Source organism: Siniperca chuatsi, linkage group LG9 (assembly GCF_020085105.1).
Source record: "Siniperca chuatsi isolate FFG_IHB_CAS linkage group LG9, ASM2008510v1, whole genome shotgun sequence".
NCBI lineage: Eukaryota > Metazoa > Chordata > Actinopteri > Centrarchiformes > Sinipercidae > Siniperca > Siniperca chuatsi.
Window position 1 is genome coordinate 27,085,602 of NC_058050.1, and position 26,706 is coordinate 27,112,307.

Below are 26,706 nucleotides of genomic sequence, written 5' to 3' on the forward strand. Positions count from 1 at the left end.
TGCTAAAGTGATAAAGCTTCTATGAACACAAAACAATAATTCAAATGAAATGCAAACAACAAGTTCACATTAGGCAAAATTATTATTTTATAATAACCAGTTAATTTGTAATAACACAAAAATTAGTCATAAACAGTAGATGGAGTGCTAACAACATTAGAGATCAGTCAACACATGTGTACACTGTCAATGTAAGATGTTGTTCTGTTGACCCTCTGATATACTTGCTTTAAATGAGCAACACTAAGCACATGAACATTGGGGGCAATATACCAGGATGTGGTGTAAGGTCAATAGCGAACTCTGAACAAACAACAACAACAACAACAGTGTTTTGAAAAGAGCCTAATCTATAACGGCACTGCTGCCACTCTTTCTGCTGTGATTTCAACTGCATTAAACAGATTTTTGGCCACTTGGGGGCAGCAGAAACAAACTGTAATCACAACACTGACATATCATCACCTTCTAAGTTTGTTATGGGAAACCTATTAGCCAACAGATGCTTATTTACACATTATACAGATGATGAAGCAACATTAGCATTCATTTGGAGTTGTGTTCTGGCCACCTGATGAAAGTAAGTCCAATATTCACTCTCTTTTCGCTCTGTTTTTGGTCTCCTGAGAAAAATATCTGGCTTTTTATCTGCTAAATGCGCCACTATGCTCACCAGCTGGTCGCTAACTCGCTGTCTGTCTGCTGGGGATGGGCAGGTAACAGTGGGTTTATCAGAGCCTTTTTCACTGAAAACAGTTGCTGCTGGAAACAGGGTTGATTAGAGCTGTGAGACTGAACCAAAACAGAAAATTTGTGGGCTGTAAAAGAAAAACGATGAGCTTAATTGATGAGATCACAACTCTCCTGCTACAATAGCTAACATCACAACAGCAGCATATCTTGGCAGACTAGAAAGGAAGCTGAATGTCCGTGGGCAAGTCATATAACGTTACCTGACACACACATCATGGCTGGAATAGTGGAGACCACATCTGTAGTGCATTATGGGGGCATTCATAGTGAATTATAACACATTTATAATGCTTTATGACTACACTCATAAACACACATAATGCTTTCTGATGCACTATATCAACAGTCATAAAACATTATAGATGTGACTTATAATGAATTAAAAGTTCAAGGGTCTGATGGATGCTCTTGACTAGTTATAAACTAGAGGTTGACTGATGGGGCTTATATTATGACTACCTATACTCACCTATACACACCTCAACACTCAACTGCAGTAAGGACTCATAGTATGCTATAATAGTCCATGCAGTATCATAAGTTATCATTGTATGTGTTAGTAAAGTGAAGTACATATCGATGCATCTATAATAATGCATCCTTCATCATAACGTTTTATTGTTGGTGGTAAGTAAAGTGTAATGCATTTTCATGCATTTAAAAGACTCTATGCTGCATCATAAGTTATTATTATGTAAGACGCCAAAAAGCAGAGGATTACAAGTCAAATTTGTCTGCTTTAGGAATTGGAACCTTAAGGTATAAAACCTATATGATATATTCAAAGTAAGAAAAAGACAAAATACATGTTGTCAAGCTTACTGTGTATGTTTCATTTCACTGTCTTTAAGGCACTTCATCACACTGATGCTAAAGACATGTACAAATCCAATGTTTTCATAAAGCAGTCGTGGTTATTGATGTGCAACATTTCTCACAAAGGTCCAACCAGCGATGTAAAGGGATAGATACTTTGGTATAAAGGGTTGATAAATGTATATCATCTCATAAAATGTATTCTCATCTTACCCAACCCTATCTGCTAACCAACTGTATCCTGTCATATTAGCATGTTGCATGGCACAATGACCAATATAACAAATAGGTCTCTTATTTTTCTCCAGAATACATCAAGAATCTCTAGGGTCACTGTAATGTCTTTGTGAGTAATATTGTGCTCATGTTGCTATTATTTGTCCTTGTAATGTAGATTCTTGACACCTTCACACTTTTTTCATCAAACTTTGCTTTGCTTACAGGCAAATAGTACCATAGAGTTATGTGTGCCACAAGGATGATGAGGACTATTGGGGTGGTTAATAATGCTCATCTGGCTTCAGACCTGTTTTATTGTTACAATAGATTATTGTTGACAGCTGATAGGCTTTTTTAACAGCAGACATTTTGACTTGTACTAATAACATTAACAAAGGCTCTGTTCTATTTGTGTCCCAACAAAGGGCTGGTTTTGTGTTTGGTTTCACTGTAACAAATTTGCACGATTGATCAATAGCAAACCATCTTCATGGTGCAGACCTGAGAGATGGAGAGCTGGAGAGTCCGAAATGGAGGGAGCTATCGTAGCTTACGAGCTGTTTGTCACCATCCATTTTTATTTTTCAGAGTAAAAACTGTCACACAAAAGAGCAATGGTTTGCAAACAGTTATGAGACACAAATACAAATACGTGCTAAGTGACACGAGCAAGCAAATGGTGTACAATAACAAAAATGCCAGGGGTGAGTAAACAGAACAGTGGAGAGAAAAAAGAGAGAAGCTTCAGGAGCTATTGTGACTGACTAGAGCCAGCCCAGCTGGCTAGCATATTAGCAGTTAGCTCGCCAACTACTACAGTTCACCCACTAGCTGAAACTGAAGGAACTAAATGGAATTCAGCCACCATTAATTGTATTATTTGCACCTGTGCTTTTCCTGCTGTCACAAAATGTCTTCTGTGAAAAATACCTGTTGTAAATGTGTAAATGTTGTATGAGGAAAATATTTTGAAGAATGCTGTAGTAATTAGCAGTAGTATTTCTTCTTTTAAGGAGTATTTTGTCATCTCTGCCTGATCAGACACTAATCTGTGGAGAGAGACAGAAGTTGACATGAAACCCAACTGGAAATGAGCTCAAAAGGCAACAATCATAAGGTTCATATCTCAGGTTTATATCGCCTTACAAATATCAATCCCAGGACAATGCTGTCATTCTCCTGCAAAGATGAATTAGTCATACAGTTATTTAATTACACAGTTAACATTTTCTCGTACTGTATTCTTCAGCCTGATGGCACAGTGACCTGACTCATGGATAATCTTGTTTCTGTTGTTGGTGATGATGATGCTGATTATTATGATACTGATGATAGTGACAATGCTGATATGTCTTATCTTGTCATATTTCCTATGACAATTACACTGATCAACACCTTCAGGCTGAATCACACTGTATGGCTTATAATGATAAAATATGCACAAACAGAGACTGGTGTGCCTAGATACAGAAAGAAAGAAAGAAAGAAAGAAAGAAAGAAAGAAAGAAAGAAAGAAAGAAAGAAAGAAAGAGAGAGAGAGATGAAAAGATCCAGGCTGAGAGGGGAGGCTGACTCACCGGTAGGTAAGGAGGTAAAGGAGATGACAAGTGGACAGCTGGTGGCTGGTGTCTGGTGGCTGTCATATTAATGACGATGGAGACTCAGAGATACAGGAAAGTTCCACCTGCAGTCTTCATGGAGGGGTGTTTGCAAAACACAAGTGCACACAAGCGGTTTCACTTTTGCAATGAGGGCTAGTGCAACACAGATGGAAAGTTACTAAGACTGGTAATATTGATAGGAAGTAATGAGTCCTTGTTAAGGGCTGGGTCAGTTTAGCCCAGGGAGCGCATTTGAAATGAGTCCAGCTGATGTAATTCTCTGTATTTCACTGTCAGCTCTATGACACTGGCTGTGCTCACACCATCCTTTAAGTGATACAACACAGTGCTTCCAATTTAGTAATCAATCCATTTATTAAACTACAGTGTTATGAACAATCATACAATGTATTCAAAGGTCATGTAACCTGAATGTAATGAAAACAGAAGGGAAATTATCCACATGTGCTGATGTGGATTAGAGACTACAGTGTTTGTACTTTTCAGTGCAAATACAGTACACATATATTGTATATTTTCTTAATCATGTGTGTCTATATTGCTTGTGGAAACACTTTGTTGGCTATTTGTTGGATAGACATCAAATGATAAGGTACGTATGTGTGTGTATATATATATATATATATATATATATATATATATAACTGATATATATTATAATTATAAAATATTTGTATTTTACTGTGTTTCCAGTATTAACTCTTTAACCAGCAGCTACATGCTACATGTTGGATATTCAGTAAAACACAGATACAGGACACAGAGCTTTAAGGATCGTGCAGCAGAGACAATGCACGCCCCTGTTTCCGACTTGCCACCCGCGACTGTGTACGCATTTTGATCAACAACCAAATGATAACCTGGTCAGTTAATAGCAACACAGTTCAGTAACAAATCAACTACAGTCCCAGTTTTCAAAAGACAATGGACTGAGTGAAACTTATCTTTTGGTGCAATTGGAAGTAGTTATGCTAGCAACTTTTGTCATGTTATTGCAATGTTGGCCATGCATGATAATAATATAGTTTACAGAAGCACTTTTTCGGTAGTCAAGCGCTGCCTTATTCCCTCTGACATGGTGTTTTTTTTCCTATTGGTTTGTTTTTGAAGAAAGTTTCCGTGCTGTCTCACCAGCCCTCCCTCTGTGCTGGTGTCAGCAAGACCACAAACTAACAATCCATGGTGAAAATCACTGCAGCATAGTGTCTTGGTTTCTGTTAGCATCATACTATACATATTGTGGTCTCTAGTCACTTGTTAAGCCAAGCCAGCTCAGACAAATGTCCAATATATGAAACCACTTCAGTAGTTTTGGTAGTTGTCAGTAGTCAGTGTCAGATGAAACACAAAGTATAAGCAGATGGAGTGCAGGTAAAATCCATTATAATGAACAGAATTCATGTAAATAGAGTAGAATAGAAAAGATTTATTTCTAACATGTTAAAAAAATAAATATGTATATATGTATGTATATGTATATATGTATATGTGTATATATGTATATATATATATAGATATATGTATACGTAAGAAAACAAAAGAAGAATATTGGATGTGTTTAACAGTAAACACATCCAATATGAATTTTCAATGAACAACATATATTACTTGTCCGAAATGCAGTAGGAAGAAGTAAAATACTTGGTCCTACCCCTTTTCTATACTTTATCAATGAACTTAATGTTTATCATGAATAGTCCAACTATCCACATTTAAATAATTACCTCTACGTTCATCCTCTTTTTACATACATACTCTATGTTCATCCTCTTTAAATGCATAGTAAACAAAAATAAACATGAGACCTGGATAAGTAATTATTTGTATACTTCCGGCGACGTGTATACATGGGTGTACATGTGTGTGCACGTAGATGACTATCTGACATTCACTTTTAACAGCCGACTGTACTGTAGTGATGCCCTCCAGGCTTCCTAGGGAGGAAGATGAAACTAATCTCAGCCAAACTCCCTTCTGTCACCATCCATTGACGTCATAACTATGTAAGTGGATGGTGAAATTAAACTAGATTGCTACGGCTGGCTACAGTGAAACAGAGAACATGGGCAAGTGTTGTGGACACTACAGACAGGCCACCGTGACATACGCATGGATATCATGTTTTAAATCAGCAAAACATCCCTTGAAATTGTGGCAATGAGGTCTTACTGGTTTTAATTTGTCTTGACCACTTTCACAGCTGACTGGCCTGCATTTTATTTACAAATGTTGTTGAGATCAAGGGTGTGTGATTTATATTATAGATAAGTTTTAGTGGCCAGTCAAGCCTGCCATGGATTTAAGCAGACTTTTAAGATGACTTATTTCACTGGTTTGATGTTATGCATGTTATTCAGCAACAATTGAGCTCTTAGTGTAGGTTCAGGCAGGAACAAGAGGTCATTAGCACCTCCCAGACCGGCTGATCTCGCTGTGCACCAACTACACACCCACACACACATTTGCAAAACACAGCTGTCGATTTAAACATCCGTCTCCATATATTTATTAATTAATTGTTCCAGCTGCTGCAGGCTGCATCTACCTGCTTCCACAGCACCCATCACCCAGCCTTCACACATCTCCTGGTTTGTACTATAGCTGCTGCAAAATGCTTGCTGTTGCTAACTACTACTTCTATGATACACTATATACTGCAGCCATTTAAATGTATATTTCAGTGTCTATTATTTTTTCATATATGCACAGATGACACTGAATAATATTATATAATAATATTCCTGTGTAGTAGTGGTGTTGGTGACAGTAACCTATGAGGAGAGTGTGCCTGACTGAGAATACATTGAAATACACAAACACCTAATCTACTACAAAAATAGTAACTGAGGTTCTTTGTTTGCTTACTGCCCGTGGCCCTGTTGGATATGAGACAATCAGAAAGTACGAAGATGAAGACATCCACTTCATGCTACAGTTTATCTCTCCTCATCTTTAATTGGTATGCCAGTGGCCTCGCCTTTCCATAACCCCCTACTGTAGCTTCCTCCAGTGTGTCCTGTATGACTCAGCCACTGGGTGAAGAGGTTCATACTCGAGTCGATGAATAGCAGTGATGAGGTTTTATTCCTGCCTATTTTGTCTTCCTAACCTCTTTATGTCCAGATGAATGTAAAAGCAGATTTGCTGTAATATGAATATTAACACATTTTACAGGGTATTTTTTACTGACAAGGTGTAGTCATGTCTGGATTAACCTACCTGGGGGCCTGTGGCAAAAATGTGCCACTGGGCAAATATTAACCCCCCTTTTACCCATGTCTCTGCTCAATGTGTACAGTATTCCTATGTTGGAATAGTATTTCATGGCCCCAGGTTTGCTGTGTGGTAATTTGATACAACGCAAATGAATTGCACCATGTAAGCCCAATATCAGCGGAACTAATGAAGGTCTTTAAACAAGATTTTGACAAAGGGCCTGTTTTCAAGACAGTGCCTCAAGATCAGGTAATGAAACAAGACCTACCTTACGGCCATTATCGTGTCAGTTGATACTGTGCTTTCGAAGTGCATTAATTAAACAAATTATCACAGAACACTTGCCACACAGCGAACCTGGGGAGTTTGTGGACACCTGGGGCCTGATTTGCCTGGTTGGATGAAGTAAAAAAAAAAAAAAGATAAAGAAAGAAAAGAAGGAGAAAAGGGAATAAAATCAAGTTGTATGGTACTGTAAAAAAAACATATTGCTTTATTGTCTGAAGCATCATCTCTGAAATTATGTCTTTGGATAATGTCGTCATGGTGACGTCTGTACACCTGTCTGTGTAGACACACGACACACAACACACAACACAGTGACTCTAGAATAATACATGATGGAAAATTCATGCTCTCCCTATAGAGGAGATCGTCTGATTGGATTTCGGGTCACCCTGATAGTTAAATTTGCATATTAATGACCAAAAAATTGATTTCCTTTAAAACTACTATACCGTAACCCCTTTATCATACAGTGTTCATAAGGCTGCAGTGTGGTAAGTGAAGACCAGTGTTTTAGCATAGAATCATTGCTTATTAATATAGTCTAATTAATGGTTACATTAGCGTAACTTCTGTTTAATATATCACCATAATAGTAAAATATTAGGCAACTCAAGTTCATTATTTTTCTCACTCTTGAAATTGGTAGAAAATGAAAATGCAGCAAAATAAAAGAGAGAAAGACATTGCAGCAGGCTCTCTCGGTTTCTAAAAGGCAGACATTTTGTTTGGCGACAGTAAACCTGTTGACCATCTTCAATGCAAGAAATGGCTCATTTCAATAAAAGAAAGCCTTTTAGACTGCTCACCAGTAAACACAGTAAAGCCAAGGTAACCAATTTAACAACACACTTATATTTACTTAAAAATCACATTTTATAAATATGAGAAAGGGACACAAACAGCCCATCATCATTACAGCGTTAGCGGAATCTTTCTGCGTCTCGCTGCTCTTTTCTCTGTCCCATTAGCATTGTTGGGTATGTTAATATAGCGGCTAGCTTATGTAATCATAACACAGGCAGAGGAGTGGGATTACAGCCTCCTAATGGCCTCATCAATGTAAATCTACTGGATAATAATAAGACGAAATGTGGGGATATACACAAGCTAATGCTGCACATTAAGAACAAAATGATTGACGCATATAACCTACTGTAGACGCTGGAGTTTGCTAACATGGCCATGCATACTTTTGAGCTGGTGTCTCTTTAGAAACACACAAACAAAAAACACTGAGCAATTTCTGGAGGCAATACCTCGTGGTGTCTTGGTACCATTGATGTTAAACTTCCAAAATCACTGTGTTTGTGTACATCTAAGGTGTAATTTTGCTACTGTACCTCCGCGTATGGCAGGTAAACACAATTCCACTGCTTTGTAGTGTACTTAAATACTGATAATGAAGTATATGAAATTGATTGTGATTTTTAAAATTGCATCTTCATGTCAAATTTACAGTAGATATTCAGTGAGAACATCTAAGAAAACTTTTACAGTTGCTGGTTGCGTACTATATGCATGTATTGATAGAGATGGATGGATGAAGCTCAGCTGAGCGCTGTGTATGGTTTGTGTAAAAACAACCCCTCTCTTCAGCCTCTCTTCCTGTTTCACGACACAATCTCCATGTTACAAAGTACCAGACAAAAGGTACACAAAAGGTAAATGCTTATTGGATTGTCCAGATTTTGTAGAGATATCTGAATCATGTTTTGCATTGAGGCTGTTTTCTTTTATCTTTTGTCTGTGGCTTTCTTTCGTCTGTCACCTCTTCAGAACAGGAGAGCAGCCACTAGAAAACCATTTTATGCTTCAAGAGTGTCCCTGTGACACTTTGTGACTTAAAAGTCTATAAGATGTCAAATTTTTAAGTCCAAATAAAATTGAAATTCATCATTTCTGGTTTTGCCATCACCACATCTAGACATCTAGTGTGGGAGAAAGACCGCTAACGCTAGCTAGCTAAAGCTAGCTAACACAACCTCGTTTCTCTCTGCAGTGCATGCTCTGAGTGTACATAAGCAGCTAATGGCTGAGAAATAGCATGCATGAAAATTAATGTTTTGTGGGAATCAATGCTAACTTTAGCAAATTAAACTGACAAGCTTCAACTTTCTGAGTGGAATCCAAAGTTAACAGCACAATGGGTCCTCCTAAATGTTGAACATTGTAAAGGGACATGCTCATTTTAAAACGCTAATGGGAGAAAAACACCTTATATGATTCTTTATAAGTTATAGAGTAGTAGTAGTAGTCAGTAGCGCAACATACCGCTTCTCAATTTCATATTTCCTTACACAAATATATTATAAACCTTATGATCTAAATCAAATCTTTGTTTCATCTTAACGCCATGTGATATCATGTCAACGATTTTCCACATTTCTGTGGCTGAGTTAGGGGAGTATTAAAGTGTGTTCATGATACTCTCAAATACACACACACACACACACACACACACACACACACACACACACACACACACATCACCTGGTGTGTATGTGTGAGTCAGAACATGGTCTGTGCACACAGAGAAACATGGAGCCAGATGACAGTACACCCCCACTGTTGGAGCAGATGCATAATTATCTGACAAAGACGAAGTCAGCCTCTGTGTGGATGTGTCAGTCCATGTGTACATTTAAACGGTAGTTAATAAGGTGCAGTTTCTATAATGGCATACTTTTTTATAGGAAATATGATATTTTGATTATCTGAGAAAATGTGTATCATTATTGTCTCTGATTATAAAATTGCAATAAAGCATGTGCTGAATCTTGCGGTGCAATACAGTACTGAAAGGAACACAGAGTACATTACATTTGTGAGTCATCAATACATTATGTCAAATTTAATGTGAGGGTTTTACCAATCTTGAACAAATGCATGTGTGTGTTTCTGTGTGCAGATATGTCAGCTCAGTTGGGGGCAGCGATCAGACAAACACACACCACATCGCATCTGGAAGCTCTCAGAGCCACCTCACAGTGCTTAATGTGCAAATGTTCTCATTCACGCTCATATGATGCATACTGCACACTGAAACTTGTAGAACATACAGTATGCTGAGGAGCTGATATGAGCATGAGGGATCAGGGAGTGCCTCATCTCGCTGCTCTCACCCACACTGACTCACTCAGACCAAGACAGAGGCTGAGAAACAGCAGCAGAGGCAGGAAACACACTCTCTTGACGCAGCTACATACAAAAACACATGTATTACGTGCATGTGCACATACACACACCTGTGATGCACACATTTTCTCACATGCTCTTCAAAATGCACACAGCCTGCTGCATAGAATTGTCATCTGTGCCTGAGCTGTGGTGCTCCATTTGCAACAGAACACCGCAGCAATTTTGTGTAAATGAATTTAAGGCTTTAGGAAGCCTTTCACATTTTTGAGTGGCATCCAACAATGTCGTCTCTGTCAAGGAGAGCTACTTAGCTAAAATAGGTTAATGATACAATTTGTTACACAAGCGTAGTGGTAAAAATTGGTTTCCGAGCTGCACGTTACTCCACACGGCAGCATGTAAATGGGGACGCATAGAATATGGCTGCAGCGAGCTCAGCCTTGACTGCAGGGCTTCTTTGTGCATCTGTCAATCACGCAGCCTGTCGATATGAGCCCCGGCGCACATTAGCCTCGCTGTGTGGTGCTGGAAGCTGCAGGAATCTGCTGTATGCATGCTCGTGTGTGTTGAGTAAAGCACTGACATAGGTCAAATCTGTCCACCTAGTTTCATCTTAGGTTTAAAAAAGAAATAAAGCTAGCTTTCGAGCTGATGAAGACGCAGTAGCGTTAGTCTGTTTGCACAATTAAAAGCTGCAAATCAATCAGTGTGCTCCAGTCAATGTTTTTTCCTTGAAAGCTAGCTTTCTGTCTGTATATCTTCTGTATCTGATTGCTTTTGAATTATAGCAGTTTATCAGTTAGTTGACTGACTGAATATTAATTAACAATTTTGATAATTAATCATTTCTGTCATGTATCGAACAAAATGTCACACATTCGCTGGTTCCAGCGTCTCAAATGTGCCGCCTTTCTCCTTTTTTCTTAACAAACACATGCCCAGGAAGCATTTTAGACTAAGAAACTTGAAGTTGTAAATATATGAATGTACTGACTTTATGCATTTCAGCAACAAGGAAGTGCTCCAGCTCCGTGTGATATCATATTGTTTACAACAATATGATATCACAACACAAGTCTGATTGTGGGTTCAAAATCCTGACAATATTGCAAAGTGGAGACTCATTTAGTTACTTAGTTATTATTAGTTATTTATTAGTTTAGTTTAGTTATTTATTTATTAGTTATTTAGTTATTACACTACACTGTCCAGTTTTCCATGACATGGTCTTATCATTGTGTAACAAGCTAATTATTCCAAATGTTATTATAAATAAAATATACATTATATTACAAAGTTGGGCGTAAAGATGTCTTTTACTTCGTGTTGCTAAATCATGTTCCGGACCAACAAAGTAAAAATGATCTGGTTTAGTGATTGTTTGTGAAGAATGCAAATAATGTTATCTAGATGGTCTTTTAAATATAATATCTGTGATGAATGAGGGGGTGTCCAGCCTTATGACTTCCTCAAAAATGTGGACATACGTTCCCAAACTTTGAGAAATGTGTAGAAGCCTGTGCAAACTGATCAGGGTCGCAACTTTTTACTCGTATTTACTGTAGCCAGCAATAGCAACCGGAAGTTAAGAGACAAAAACGGTAATGGAACTTTTGAAACTAGTTTGTCTACATACAGGAAACATGACCTTTGAATTAGAATAGAATTAAAGACTTGGGTTCATATGAGTACAAACATTATACACTTGCTATGTATTGACCTTTAATCAAAGAGCCCAAAAAACGTTTTGGATCCCAGTTTATGAAAGAATGATGGAATGAATTTATATGTATGTATGAGGCCTGTCAGTTAAACATATGGTATAGGCAACACTAATTTCACAGTCCATTGTGACAGCCCATGGTAGAAAGGTAATCAATACCTCATCTCAAAGGCGTAGCTAACCTACTTCAACAATAGCTGTGAATGTACATCAATCCATATGTGACACATAGGCTTAATGAGTGATATGACTCCTGTGCAGTTTAATAGAGGCACTGAAAAGAAAACCTTCACTCATCTGCTCCAAACTTTACCTTCATTACTGAAATCAGTTCAAACTGGAAGAGCTTTTTCTCCCATTTGTATCTTTCATCCACCACAAAAGGAGCTGCCTTTACTGTTTGCTCATGTGTTCTCAGCACCATACTGTACCCTACATCCACCCACGGTAACTGTATTTATGCTTTCACTTTCTATTATTCAAACAGTAATGCATTACTGCCCATTTCTTGGCGGCCACTTGACAGCTTAAAGTCTGAATTATGATGAAATTATTATCTAAAATGTATCACTAGTAATGAGGGATTAGTCATTAAAAAGAAAAAGATTAGAAAATCTTCTGATGCATAGATTTTTTTCCCCTAGTATGTGTCTTCAATCTATATTAGTGTCTTGGAACAAATCCAAAATTTCATTGGCACAGGAACATGTTTCTTAGTTTTTCATTTATTGAATGTAATAAAGGTGAAAACAAAGAAGCATACATGTCATGATAAATCTGTGTATGTGTTGGATTTCTGTCGACCTCTTCATTTTGAGACGAGATGAACACTTAACCAGGCAGACAGTTGAAACCAGCTAAAAAAAAGCAGGCCTGCTGCTACTGCTGCTCAAGACGTCTTCCACACACCCAGCCACCCACCTACCCACACACACACACACACACACACACACACACCTCTGGCTCACCTTCGTTCATGGTTCAGTGGTTATTCATTCAATCACACTAACTTCACTCTTTCAAACACACATACACATGCACACATTAACAAAGTAACATTAGCATATCCCCTTCCAGCATTTCGAAGCAGCCTACTGTAACATATAGGTAAAGCTCAGTCAATTACAGCAGTTTAAAATGTGCTTACATGTATTAACATGGGCAGTTATGTGTAGCTCAGTTGGCTATGAACCCATTCTCCCTGCTGCCATATATTATATAGAAAATGCATGAAATTACAACAGTGTACGTCTTTTCAAAGAAGTATAAAAAGCAGCATTAAGCACTAATGAATGCCAAATTATCATTCGTCTGAATTATGTAGAGAAGACGACTGAGATCATGAGCAAATGTGTTACGGATGTATGTGTTTCCCTGTGTTGTTTGTCCCTTTTCCTCTTCTGTCCTCTTGTTCTGTCCAGGTGTGCTACATCTGAAAGCTCCTGTGTCAGCATCAGGGTGGGGACTGCTGGTCTTGCTGCCTCTCAGCCTGGGATTTTGTGTTTTGCTTTTGGTATTGTTGATTTAATGGCTTGGTTGTTCGTATGTGGTCTCATGTAAATAAATCCCATGGATTTGGTTGATTTAAAGATGTTTCTTTGTGATTGTTTTAGGTCAGTGGTGGAGTGTTGTTCGCCCCTCAGGGCCGCCTAAGGGTGGGGCGTAACAAATTAACAGGTCTAGAAAAAACCAAGAGGATCTTCAGGAATGTATGAAAACATGACATTGAAACCCTATTTATTGTTTAAAACCACTAATGTCAAGTAGTATTAAGTGCACATTTTATGTCTATATATAATCATTTTATAAAATTTTGCATGAATGAAGTGGACTGCTCAGAACATCAACCTGTCCAAAATTAGAGATCAACAAAGGATAAAGGTGTCAGTGCCTAAAACAAAGTGTGGATCGTCAAAAAGCGAATTAATCCATCCCCCCATACCTCTCGTACGTCAGGGAGGCGGTGCCTGACAATTGTTTTTACTTTTTGAAACTGTCAATCTGACAAAAACTTTCCACTTTACACAGTGGTTGGCCAGATGTGCAGAGGTGAGAAAGAAGCCAGGATTTGAATTTTCCTCTTAACACTCTCCTTTTTATGTCTGTATGTAGCACAAAACACTTGGTCAAAGGTTAGGGAAAGATCATGGCTCTGGTTAATAACAATTCGAAAGTTCAAGATTGAAGGATTTGTCATTAGTGTGCATTGTTATTATAATAACAATAACAAATATAGCCATAGGTGGCAATGGGCGGGTTCAAACCATTTTACGCTCAACGGAAGGAAGCAGTGCGATCGGCCAAAATGAAAGCCTCAGGCAGCAACGAGCAAAGTCACTTCAGCTGTTTGAAAGAAGGAGTGAGCTCAATCACACACTTTTTCCATCATCACAAAGCTTGCAGCGTTTCAATTATTGCGCACTCAAAGTTCCGCCATTCCTCTTCCCTTCATCGGATTTGAATGAGTTTAATCACGGTTGCTCAAAGACATCTTGAGTTACGAGCAAATATGTGATAGGCCACGCCCACTCACACCAATCAATATGAAGCTTCAGATTTTGGTTAATATTTGCCCCCAGGGCATGCACACACAATTTGGTGAAATTCTGTCCACTGGGTTTTGAGGTTTAGTTTTTGGCATTTGTGGCGCCCCCTATGGGTTGAGCTCAAAATGCTTCTGCAGGCCTCTTCCCAAACACGTCTGAAGATATCCCAAGATTTGTGATGATTGGACAAACTGTTAATGAGTTATTGCCAATTTTGTGCTAAGCCCCGCCCAAGATATTTTGGTTGATGGCGGCCATGTTTTTTGACCGATCTTACTCATTTATAATAGAAAAGTGTATTTCAGTCGTAATGCTGGATCAAAGTTTGGTGTGGATAGAGTCACAATTCAAAAAGTTCTATTCATTTTACTGTTTTTCACATTATGCAAATTAGCAAAAAATCCATCATGGCGGACTTTAATGGTTTAATGGAGGCTTTTTTGTAGAGCACACTGAGCTGGACTTGTGAGAGAAATTTCAAGTCATTCGGACTTACGGTGTGAGGGGCGTGGCACTTGAAAATTTACAGTTTTTGGGCCTTAATTACAGCTTTGCGGTTTGAACTCTAATAATTAGAATAGATTCTGCTTGGCAACTTTGACCCCACGTCTCAGCCTGTAGGGCGACACCTTATCTACATCTCCAGTCGCGAGTCCAGAGTTGTAAGCATCAGAACGTTCATTCAAAGCAGCAAGGATGGATCCATCAACCCATGGTTCGGAAATGACCGTAGAGTCATCGTAGGGATGATATCGTTGGTCAGTGTTAAAGCTTGTCACTACTTTGGCAGACTCACTGAGGTTGTCAGAGCTGTATTGGAACGTATCCTAATCAGCGTCACTCAGCGTGGCCTCTGATACAGCAGTCCAACGCCTCTCATCACCACAGCTTTCTTTACCATCCTTTGTTTATATTCCAGTAGATTGGTTGAAGTTGATTGATCTCCTGCATGCAACTCCGATGTGCTACACGCCACCATCCACCATCCACCATCCACCATCCCAACCTCCACACCCTCCCTACATAAAGGACGCACTGCTTCCTTCACTGACACTAGCTAGGTTTCCATCCAAATGTAACTCAAATTTGGAGGAAATCTGCCAAATAAAATGGGAATTAATGCGCGTTTCCAGGAACTTTCTCTGTATCCGGTGTGGGTGGAGCATGCACAATCAGAGTCATCGGAATATTCTTTGATTTACGTACAGCAAACAAGAATAAATCATTTAATGAACATAACACAGTAAATTCATTGAATGTAAACATATTTCTAGTTTGCAAATCAAACAAATACCTTAGTTGATTATTTTGGGTGTAGTTTATTTGTCATAATCACGATATTTCCCTAAGCAACCATACCATAGTTGCCTTGCACAACTGGACATTCCAAGAAGTTGCTATTAAGCAGTGCACAGTGTTGCACAATCATCCAATTTCAACATTCTGTATGGTTGGGCAAACCTCTCATATCCAAAACATTCTGACTGTTGAGAACAGCATCTTCTTGAGCTGACTGAGGTGAAAGTGAGGATGAATTGACGGCAATTTGACCATCTGTGGGAGAGATGACAGCTCGCAGCGAGGCAGACAGCCGGTCAGTCACCCTGAGACCTAACCTCCGTCTTTTCCCGTCTCTCACCAGCTCTCTGTCTGTCTCTGCTAGTCCGTCTGTTTTAGACACACTCACACACAATCAGTGGCACCAACTGTGCAGCTGGGTTGTAACCTCAAGTACACAGCATCACAAATTCATGAACGGGCTCTTTGTTCATTTTTAGCATACATTTTATTCCTATACTTAAAAATATTTCCTGAGCTAAGAGGCTTCACTGCTTCAGTCTACAACCCTTGAAGGCATCCCTCCCCCATACCCGTCCTCTATTCATCTGTCCTTTTATTCCCATCACTCCCCTTTCCTTTCCTTTCCTCTCCTCTCTCATCCCTCCTTTCATTCCCACACTTCCTCCCACTCCCATTCTCTCTCTTCCTTCCTCCCTTCCTTCCTCCCCTTCCCTGCTCATTCCTAAAACCTCAACGCGCAGAGAGGACGTAGCAAGGCGAGACCTCCCGTCGTCGGTGGGAAAAAAGGGAGAGACCATCAGCTCGCAGACAGAGGGATGCAGCAAAGGTATAGGTTGGAAGGTAGTAGTATAGGCCTGCTCAGTCCTCCCTCCCCCTCCCCTCCCCTCTTGCATCCTATCAGCCCCCCCCCTCCCGTGCCAGGGTGGTATGACCTGCTGGATTACAAAACAGCCCTCCCATGTGTCTGACTGTTCTCTGTGCCAGCCGAGAGACAGCGATACTGAGCTCCTGGAGCGCTGGTGAGGGCGACAGAGAGGAAGAGAAGAAAAGGATGAGAGAGGGAGGGAGAGGGGAGATGAGTGGAGAAGAAAGAAAGAGGGAGAAAGTGAAAAAAGAGTAGGAGATGCAGAGGAAGGGAAGCAAGGGAGTAAGAAAAGAAGAAACAGAGAAGGAGGTGAAAGAAGAGGGAGGTAAAAGAAGAAAGACGGAAGAAGGGAGGATGAAGATAGTGTAGGAAGACAGGAGCAGGAGAAAGAAAGAGAGAGTGTGTCTGGGAAAAAAAGGGGGGGATTGATAGCGAACATACTGTAGATGAAAGCTTTCAGAGGAGCAGGACGCTGAGAAGCATCAGCGCTGTCAGAGCATGTTCAACCCTCGGGGACTGCCGGGGGTAAGTCACACACACTCTGCTACACACTCCTGTGCATCTGATACACACACATTCACCACTTCACACACACTCATTCATGCATTTGCACACTACGGCATCTTAATGTATGTCAATTACACCCTTTTCTGCAAGGCCTAGAAGCAAAATTTCACATAGTGGACACTTGAATGTACAATATGTGGTGTAGAAAATATATATTTCTGCGGATAACAGTCGCTCCAGTCAGATTAACTGGTTTTCCGCTGGTGAGTAGAGCTGTTCTGATCTGGCCAAACCAGTAGGTCAAAAAGTCTATGGTGCTTTTAAAGAAGGAAGACCTAAAAGCTATCACATTCATAGCTGAACTTCCGCTTCAAAAGTGGTCCTGACAATGTTTTCTGCACTTTTCCATCCTGCATTTGTGTCTGTACTTCTCTTTCTCTTTGTTGGCCCACCTCGTACTATACGAGGTGGGCTTTTTTTTATAAGATAATAAGAGATAAGAGAGACTGATCAGGAGCGGAGTCGTCAGGGGATACGGATAATGGCGTAGAGAGGGAGAGGGGAGCTTTGGCTGCGTGGAATCAATTTCATATGATGTCTGACAGGCTGTCATGGAATCATTATGCAACCTCCTGAGACAAAGAGATGCTTTAAGAAGCGTGTGTGTGTGTCCATGTGAGTGTTTGGGTTGTACTTCTACCGGAATACACACTTAAGTGCACACACATTTCTGTAGCACACAATCGTCCTCTCATTTCTGCGCACAGAACGGCTCAACTGCAAAATAACCAAGCAATTGGGCCCTGAACCGGGTTACAGCAGACGTTCAAGGAATTTTCTAGCAGCCTCTAAACCGGAAGAGTCTGGTGTTGAATTTTCTCGGGGCTACAAGAGAGAGAAGCTACAGTTCCAGGGAGTTGTTAGGTCCTTGTTTAGCAGCACTGTAGATCCAATTGATTCCTGTGCCAGGAGGCGAAGGGACGCTTCACCCAATGGAACCATGAGGATAGAGTGGGTTTTATTGTCGGAATGAGAGGCACTTCCTCAGATTTAGTTGCTTTAACCCCCTGAGGTGGTGGAATTACAGAAGAGGAGAGGAGGAGAAGAGGGTGGTGGTCTCAGTCTCACGGGGGCTCCACAGACGCCATATTAGCTCCGTTACAGGCCTCAGGAGGACAGCTGGGTGACAGAGGTCGTCATGGTGAAGGGGGTCGTCATGGTAAGTGGTTGTCAAGGAGATTGTGGATGTGGTGGTGATGGAGCTGAACGGGTGGGCACCCCTGTGGATGGGGCTCACCTGGTCTGAAGAGACCATTATGCTCTACCTGCAGCAGCTTTTTTTTCTTCCTCTGTGGAATTATGTTCTGAAGTCTGTTTATCACTTTTTTCCCCTCTAAGTGGCTGCTACACAGAAAAAAAGGAATTCAACATCATAAGACAAAGCCATACTGGTGAAAATGCATAGTCGGACGCCAGAAAAAGGCGGGGTCAGTGCTCATTTTTTCTCAGTTTTTTCTTACCTTGTCTGAGGTGCTCTAAGAAAACGCTTGTGTTGACATTTGTTATTGACAAAGTATTAACACAGCTCTGTTTTGTGTATTTTATTACTTAATCCATAACTAAACTAAATTATGCTCGCGCTCAAGGTTGCACCGCTTTTGTTTCATTAACTTCTGCTGCGTTTAGACTGCAACAGAAGTTTTGAACCCTTTACAGAAAACACGGCTCTATTTGAGCATCTGAGGGTTCTTATCGGAGGAAAAGGTGCAGATTTTGCAACAATTTAAAAAATCTTGTGTCTCTGTGCTAAGTTGAATGTGGGAAAGTGGAATACAGTGAAATCTCAAACATGTTTTAAATCATTTTCATCTTTTATTGTGCTCAAATCTCTTTATTTGTGTTAAATGGCACAGACAGGAGGAAGTGTGTGTTTGTGTGTGTGTGAGTTACCATTACAGAGAGTTGGGCAGCTCATTAGTAGGCCAGGAGAAAGCAGGTACTGTACATGTACCACCAGCCCCCCTCCCCCTCAGGGCCCCTCTATCTGGGCTGATATTTCTTCCACACACACAGACATTTCTCTCTTCTCTTGTTTTCTTTCCAGCCTTTATCTTTTTGGTGATCAGTATATTTCCCCCTCCTTCAATTAACAGCTTCTTTTATGTGCTAATAACTACCCAAAGCGTTGACATTGATAGCATACGGGTTTGTGTATTTGGCCAGTTTTCATGCCCTGAAGCCTCTGCGTTCTCACATGCCAGCCAGCCAGCGATAATTTGAATATCTAACCGCACAAAGCAGTTACTGTATGCAACCGTGTGATGCAACAAACCCCCCTCGGCTGTAAATCATTATCAACACATACAAACTTGCGCTGTAAAACATTAGAATATCTCTCAGTAGTTCATCTCATTCTGCTGCTTTGCCATCAAGATCTGGTCAGTGTGCGAACCCAAACCGAGGCTCCGAGTTGGTTGAAATGCTGTATGTGAATTTGAAAAAGTGTTATTTTACAACAAAGGCTTGTATCAAAGCAGGCATTTCACAAAAAAATAGACGCCCCCAATTCAATTTGTTTCCTTTGATTTGATCAGCAGTAATTCAATCTGGTTTTCTTGCTGAATGCTTGGTCATCCTCCCCGGTCTCCAGGAGGCTGCGAGGCGCCAGCCGCGTTAGCTGGGCTGTGGTTGCTCTCTGCAGAGAATAATGTGAGGATGCAGAAGTATCATCACACACGGAGCTGGTTCTTACGTTTCATATAGGAGCGCTGGCCACTGACCCTGTGGCTGTGTGTGAGCTGGCCATGGAAGGAGAGGAGTGTGGTAACCATATAGTATGCATGAGTAAGGGCCCTTGGGTGTGGCTTCGCTGAGAAAACCTTATAACACAGCAACATATTTGTGTCAACACTGTGAAACCCTGATGGATTTATTCAGTAGATTTCTCCAAGCTCTAATCACGTTTAGTGTAGTTGCATTTGTTTGATTACTTATGTGTTACATAAACAGCAAAAGAAGACATGCATTTGGTGACAGTCTCAATTATTATTAATAATTATATACAGCCTTATTATTCTGTATATATATTTATATATATATATATATATATGTGTGTGAGTGTGTGTGTAGTTTTTTGAGACAGGCTTATTAAATTGAGGTCTTTCCAGCTTTATAAAATGCATTCCTGGTGAATTTCATATGATGTGTAAATAGTGAAAGGCGTTACACTTCCATATTTGTGGAATACATCGACTGTACGGCAAACATTTTCAACTACAGTCCGTTTGATTCAGGAAAAACTGGCTGACTGTAGGTCAAAATATTTGCGCTGAAATGCTTTAATACATTATTTTTGTCATTTTATTCTAACAAGGAGAGTCATCATTTCTATCACACATTGTTTAAGTAATGTTAATTTGTATTTGTAGGTATTTTATGAACTCTCATACGGTAATTTCCAAAATGTATCATTCAGTAGTTTTCAAAGTACGAAATATATTAGATTTTAATTGTTTGGATGAAATACAGGCAAAGAATGATTGAATATTATTATTATTATTATTATTATTATTATTATTATTATTTTCTACTTCTCTGACTTTATCTTAACCAGTAAAGCACAAAAATACTATTCATATTTCAATCATATTTATACACGATTGTTGTGATAGAAATGACAAATAACATAGCTGGATAATTTTGAGTGTACTTATAAGGGATTGTGAGCACCATCTATTTTGACAGGAAATCTAGTTAGCAGTGAAAATCTGATTTTAATGTGTAAGTTCACCCTAAATCCCAGACAGTAGAACAATGCCTCTGCACTGCTCTCTACAGGAGAAACCACCTCACCAAGGAGTCAGGTGTTGCTTTCCAACAGTTTACAATTTACCACTTACAGGCTTTTTCCAGAGCCTTCAGCTGCATCATATGGTCTTTCACAAAAAGCTAGTAAGACCTTGAGTTAAGATTTTTTTTCTCAAACTATTACCATAACATAGGATTAGCTAAAGGAAATATACAATGTGATTTTATCTTTTTACTTCATTTCCATCACAGTGTAAAAAAAAGAGTTGTGCAAATGCTTGTGGTGAAAACGACATTTTGTCACATTTCTTTAAGAAGAAAAAATACCGTGGTATGTTTGCATCTTAACACCTCTCCTGGGGTGAGCATTGCATCATCAGCTGCACAATGTGAAATGTTATTTATATGAACTGTTTGGAAATGACAACCAATACAAATACTGAGCACATCATTTCCTTCCCATTAAACTCATTCCTGTCTTTAGCCACGCGTTCCACTGTCTTGTTTTTCGTGTTTATTAGTCATTTGTATTTTTACTATATCAACATTTAATTCTAAAGTATACACTGCCAGTTGGTCAGAGGACGGCCTATAGCGACTGGGCTATTATTTTAAATAGAAATTAATTTTAAGTATGGCAAAAATAAAAAGCAGAAAAAGTTTTTTTTTTCCAATGCAGATCAGCAATAGTTGAGGGTGGCAGAAGCAATGGTAATGACAGTATAATGCTTAAATACTATTTTACCACCCTGCTGCATTAAATACATATAAGTGAAATTACTTTAAAAGTGCAATAAAATATGGAACAAGAAATGGTGCATTTACTATTCAAATGGCAAATAATTACCCTTCACCAGCAACATAACACACACATCAGACATTGTGTCTCTTGTGCATGCATGTGTGTGTATGTTCACACATGCATGTGTGTGTGTCACTTAGAGGACGACGTAATCCTTTGTTCTCCATCACAGAGTCGATAACAAAGACAGTTACTAACAAATGTAATTAGATTAATGAGTGTTTTTATTACATCTGTACTCTGACTTTTGTTCAGCAAATTGCTTTAGCGAACACTGAAGCATGTTGTAAAATTGTTTAAATTTCAGTTTCATTGCGGTCTCAATAATTGCAAATGTGACTTCATTTGCACCCTTTTATTTAATTACATGTTATTTAACAAAATTATTAAGGAAAAGCCATTATGAAAGCATATCAGATGGGTATTTAATTAATTTGGTCTTTTAACTGAAAAATAAAATTAAAACAGTATAATGTCTGACGTATATGATTTATAGAATTAGTCATGTTTGTTATCTTTAAGACTGCTTTCAATGCATTTTTACATTGCAAATGAAAATGATATGAGTATATCAAACAAATGTGCAAATTAACAAATAAAGTAATTGTAAAGAAGCATTTTTTCCAATAATCAATGCCCCAGTTGAATAATATCCTAAAAAGGCAATGCACTATGTGTGTGGTGTGCATGCGCAGAGAACGAGAAAGAAAGTGTCCATGCATGCACACCACTTGTGTGTGTGTACATATTCTTAATTAGTTGGACAGACTGTAAATGTTGCTCCAATAGAATCCTGACCTCACAACCTTTCCTGTTTTTACAGCAGCGCTGCTCTCTCCCCCCCCCGTACAGACACAGCAGGTATGCAGGACTAAACAAGAAGAAAGCTAGGCTTTTCGTCACACACACAAACACACACTTCCATTTTCACCATCACACACTAAAAGGTAGCAGTCCACAGTTTTTAAGATTTACGTGCGCCCGTGCTGCTTTAAGATTTACACCAAGTCTGCTCAGACAGAAAATACAGACAGCTAAGTTGGCGAGCTGGCTGGATTCAAACACCTACAGTCAGCAGAAAATAACCCAGACCAGCCTGGGTCAGACCAGCACAACTTATCATACAGTTTGATTGCCCTTCTATGCCTCTATATTGCGATGCTAAAACATTTATCAGCTTCCTATCTTGTATAATGGTGTAATCAGTAGAAAGTAGCCTGGTCCAGTATGGTTTGGGCCCCCCAAAGCCATACTGGACCTTATAGTATCCTTCATTCCCTGTTAAAACACCTCCCTCTGCCTCTCCTCCCTCCCTTATTAAAGAGCAGAAACTGGCCAAGCCTGGCCCAGTGGACTTTGATTCCTCATGCGTCCTCATCAGCCCTGTGTTAAAACATCCACCAGCTTGCTATCCTGTTGTAATGGTACCATTACCAGCCATCAATAATGTAGAGGGGGTAAGTACATGTAGCCATACTGCCCCTCGGGACTAATAGACTGGACGTGAGAGCTGTTTCCTCCCCGATGGCCGTGCAGAACGAGGGGTTGTAAAGATGCCTGTTTGTTTATCCTAACACCTGACCCCTTTGGCGAAATACACACACACACTCACACATGTGTGAATATCCACACACGGGCGCGGAGCTGGGGCATTATTCAGTGTGTAGTGATGCCCACATGCACAGATGAAAAATACACATCAGACAGTATCACAGCATGGTGCACAAATGCACACAGTCTAAAATAGCAAAATAGCTGAGAAGGAACAGGCAGTGGAAAGACACCACATGCTCTCACATGCATGCATGCGTCGCGCATCACACACATCACATGATCACATGGTCTGTGAGTGGGAGTCTTTGTGTGCTGTGTGCTGTAAGCATATAGGAGTGGAGGATGAGTGTGTATGTGTGTGAATGTGAGTGTGTGTGTGTGTGTTGGAATTTCTGGAGAAGAAGGAGGCTGCAACAAAGTAGACTGTTGATGCTGCATGTTTTTTAGCCAGACACTGTGAGAATATGTGTGTGTGTGTGTGTGTGTGTGTGTGTGTGTGTGTGTGCGTGAGAGAGAGAGGGAGTGCTACTCCTACATGTTTCCATCCAGACAGAGCTTCGCATCCGTGTGGGAGGGGTTATGAGAACAATGATGGGTTCTCGTTTCTCCTTCCTCGCACACGGTGTGTGTGAGCACATGGGAGCGCATGTGTGATGACTGTGTGTGTGTGTGTGAAAAGCAGTGGACTCTCACATCTGGCTGTGGAACTGAAAGGTAAGCCCCTTTTCTTTTTCTTTGTCATTGTGTTCCTGGATTCCTTTAGTGATATTCTGCATTTGGCCATGACATGGATTTATTAAAAAATTTCAGATTTTAGATTTAGATTTCTTCTACTACTGTCTCTTTATGCTTGCATATTTGAATTCTAACTAGGTTGAAGGTAACTGTACACTGTCTCACTTTCTTTGTTCCCATCGCCTGACTTACTGTTAGCGCCCGCTAACCTTTCTCTACTTTGAGCACTTAGGTACTTAGTGTGGCTAAGCGGGTTTGAATACATTAAAGAGCTTATTGGCTCATAGTACCTCCATCATCCACACCTACCATTCGTCATGTGTCAGTTTCATGTGTGTGTATATTAGCTGTGGGCTGCGACAAACCCCTAGAGATAACGTACACTCAGTCCCAATTTGTCGAAACGGTTTACGGCAGGGTTCCCCGAGGATACACCCTCCATTTTTCATTGTCTTCCCACGCCCAGCTCGCACACATACACACACACAGAAGTGTATCAGATGTAGTGCATATGCATGCATCCTACACAGCAGCGGCAGCATTTACATATCAAAGATTGTTCCCCACCAAAGGAGCTGTAATGGGCGGTAAACTTTCCATTCTAATTTGTTGCAGGCTAATATTAGCTCCTGGCTGTGTGTTGGATGACATCTGAGGGATAGAGGGGAACAGCAGGAAGAGGTGGGGGGGGGCAGAATTGGAAAGAGAAGGGGGAGAAAGGTAAAGGGTCGTGGAGATGAGGTGAACGCATGAAAATGATGGAAAAGGACAGCAGAATGAAAGAAGTAGAGCACAAAGGAGTCAGGATGACGGAGAAAGGAGGAGGAGGAGGAGGAGGTGAGAGTCAGTGTGGAGTATTTTCACACGCCTGGTTGCTCCCTGCAGACAGCCCCAGTACAAACCAAAACACACACACACACACACACACACACAGACCACAACTCTGTCCTCCCTCCCCCCAGCCCTGGTGTATGGACAGCAGGCAGGCAGGCAGGCGTAGCGGCCCTTTGTTTGACATATAGCCGCACACAAAGGCATCCGGACCTGAAATAGCGCTGGAGAGCAGAGGCACGGCACACACACGCTCTCATCAGGACCACTTCTGATTGGCTTAAACTAGGCTTCATGCTGATGCTGGAGAATACTACAATCATCAAACAATGCATTTAGTTAAATAGCAAATTTGTCAATTGTGTTTCTGATTAGAAAGAGAATGTATAGACTCTATTGACATTACTTATGATAATGCTGCTTTCATGAGCAGCTGTATGAGACCTTTGTTTCTCCTCAGACAAAAGACATAGTATTGACTCTAGAGAGGACATCAGCTTGCTTTGAGACCGCTCCTCCTGAGGCGACGTGACTCGACTGTCTCCGGGATTCTTGTAGAGACACGACATGAGTCATTAGGCTGAATGCACAGTTTTCAGCCATCAATTTTTTGATTCCAGCTTTGTATTCAGAAACCAGAGCCCTAGCGTCTGCTATGGGCGGTTTGGCATGCATAGATTCAGAGTAAACGCAGCATTTTAGGCTGCATATGGTGCAGTTTACAGACCTGAACAATGTAGAAAGTCTGAATTTGTGCAGAATTTGGTAATAATGAGACCACAGTAATAACCTGGGACGAATGTGATTGATGCACCATTGTGTGTTTATGATCAAATCAGTCATAGGTTAAATGCTGGGTGCATTGCCAGGGCCTGAGTGCACCAGCAGCTACTCACGCTGAAATAAAAGAAATGATAAACCCTCACTTATGCCTGTTAGTGTTCCCATGCCTCAGGGACCAGGACTGTATAAAGTCTCCTGACACCTTTTATGAAAGATTAACCCCACCTTTGTTTACCGCCAGGAGACACTTCTTTCTCACAGGAAACTGAACAAGAAACAAAGACAAAGACTGATAGACAAAGTGGAAAAGAAATACAGCAAGAGAAGAATATCATACTTTTTTTTTTTTTTTTACATCTACAGTAAAGGCTTCTTCCATATTTCAGGGGGATCTTTTCAATGAGATGACAAGCTTTCTGCAGGAATCTGTAGTAAATGGATTTCACACCACACTCCTCGCAACAGGGGATTTAGGGCGCTGGCGGGCAAGAGAGCAATATCTGCCACCGGAATGTCAGCAGTTTCCAATCCGCCATTTGAACTGCAAAACACTGTAGAAAACACTGTACAAGACAGTTCATGGCATTAGCCCCGCTTGACATCATGGAATCCAAAAAAAACTCTGCAGCAGAAAAATTAGAAATGAAAACAGCATGCTGGTATTTAAACATGATAAAAGTGAAAATATAACTAATAAAGACAGACATGGTTTAAGTCTGGAGGTATATACGGAGTGTAAAGCAATTCTATTTATAAAAGCTCAAGTCTTTGTGAACATGAGGAATCCCAATCTTGCATTTTTCAATATGGAAGTTATTACCACAGCGCCTAATCCCACACACTGTGCTTAGCTACTTAATGGGGGGGTGGGGGTGTGTGTGTGGGTGGGGGGTGTGGGGGGGTGAGGCTTTAATTCCAGCTGAGGATGGCAGGTATGTTAAAACCAGATAAAACGAGACATTAATTGAGTGACAGGGTTTGCTAGTGGGTTTTATCAGAGGGTGTGTGTGTGTGTGTGTGTGTGTGTGGTCTTAGCAAGTCCTCCTCTCCTTCTCTGTCTCTTTAATTCTGCTTCTCTGATGGTTTTCGCCCTGTTTGGTCGAGCCGTGTGTCTCGTGGGAGGCTGGAGGGTGAGGCGAAGTGAACCAGGTGCACGATCACATTGAGAACATCAGCATAAATGGCTGTCTGAAAAGCCT

The 26,706-nt window shown here is 40.3% G+C and overlaps 1 long non-coding RNA gene across 1 annotated transcript in view; it reads left to right on the forward strand.

Moving 5' to 3' along the window:
• The first annotated feature begins 16,760 nt into the window (after positions 1 to 16,760).
• LOC122881137 overlaps positions 16,761 to 26,706 on the forward strand; it is a 30,586-nt gene continuing 20,640 nt past the window's right edge. The window contains exon 1 of the long non-coding RNA XR_006379107.1: positions 16,761 to 17,013. This is a non-coding gene — a long non-coding RNA (uncharacterized LOC122881137). The remainder of the gene's footprint in view (positions 17,014 to 26,706) is intronic.